The following is a 1,448-nucleotide window of genomic DNA, read 5'->3' on the forward strand; positions in this document are numbered from 1 at the left end:
CCCTGGCTTCCTCTCCCTCTGCCCCCGGGGTCAGCATCGCTCTTGGTTCCTTTTGCCTGGCAAGCCTGGGCTGGGGGGATTCTTGAACTTCACCCCACCTAGAACTGGAGGTCAGGACCTAAGAAACGACCCTCAGCCAAAAGTCTCACTCCCGCCCTGGTCCTGAGCCAGAGCCCCCACCCGCATCCTCTCCATTTAGTAGACAAACTCCCGCCGTTGCCTGGCAGGATTCCAGAGACACCTGAGGCCTGCCGTGTGACCTCTCAGCCTCAGTTTCCTGGTCTGTAAAAGGCAGATAATAATAGCACTTGCTGCAAATGTCTGGGGAGGTAGAAGTGGATCCAGCATATCCGAAGGGCTCCAGCATCGCAGTTATTTATTCATTTGACAATAGGTAGGGAGCCCCTCCCATGAAGGTGCTGGTGACGAAGTGGTGCACAGGACCTTGTCCTGACCCTCGGGGAGTCTGTTTTCCAGGGCTGGAGAGACAAGCAACGAGCAGAGACGCTGTATAAGGATGAAAATAATGTCAGGTAGTGACAACTGCTGTGGGGAAAAAAAAGGGAAAAAAAAAAAAACCCACAAAAAACAAAACTAGTAAAAGAGGTCAAGTCAGGGAGGGTGAGGGCCCGTTGGTCCTGAATGGACAGAAGGCCTGATGAAGGTGACATTGGCGCCAAGAGCTGCAGGAGGAGAGGACGTGAGTCCTTGGGTCACCTCGGGGAAGAACGGTCCAAGCAGAGGAGAGCAAGGGAGGAGGCCCGGAGGTGGGGATGTGCTCGGTGTGCTGGGAACAGCAGGGGCTAGGAGAGCGGTGGGGAGGGAGGAGGGGGGAGGGAGGAGGGGGCGGGGAGAGGAGTAGAAGATGATGTCAGAGACAAAGAGAGCAGGGGGTCGTGAAAGGCCCCCCTCTTGAAACCTGGCACGCCAGGTCCCTAGAGCAGCCTGTGGTTTGGATCTCGGGTGTCCCTCCTGCTGGGGAGGAGCCTGGAGTACGAAGCCGCCCAAGCCTGACACCGCCCCCGCCCCCCACGCCGCCCCGTGCCCACTCGGGTTCCCACACAGTGACCTCCAGGCTCGGGTGCCAGGGATCTGGGCGCGGGGGGGGGGTGTCACTTGGAGGTCCCAGGCAAGTTCCCCTCAAGATCCCAAGAGGACGACCTCCATAATTTCGAAGTCTGAAACCCTGTCCTCAAGCCGCCCTCCAAGTCCTCTTGTGACTCTGGGGGTGACTTTTCGCAGACCCCGATGCTGGGGGTCCTCAGAGTCTGGAAGGCTCGGACACCCAGACCCTGCGCCCTACTCCCAGAAGCCGCGGTCCCTGCGCCACCGGGAGAGGCCGGTGCAGCGGGCGCCTCCCGGGCCGCTGCGGCAAAGGCTGGGCAGCCGCGCCCTCCCCCCGCGGTGATTCATCCCGCCCCCTCCCTCTCCCTCCTCCCTCCCGTGTC

Source organism: Sus scrofa, chromosome 6, assembly GCF_000003025.6.
Source record: "Sus scrofa isolate TJ Tabasco breed Duroc chromosome 6, Sscrofa11.1, whole genome shotgun sequence".
Classification (NCBI taxonomy): domain Eukaryota; kingdom Metazoa; phylum Chordata; class Mammalia; order Artiodactyla; family Suidae; genus Sus; species Sus scrofa.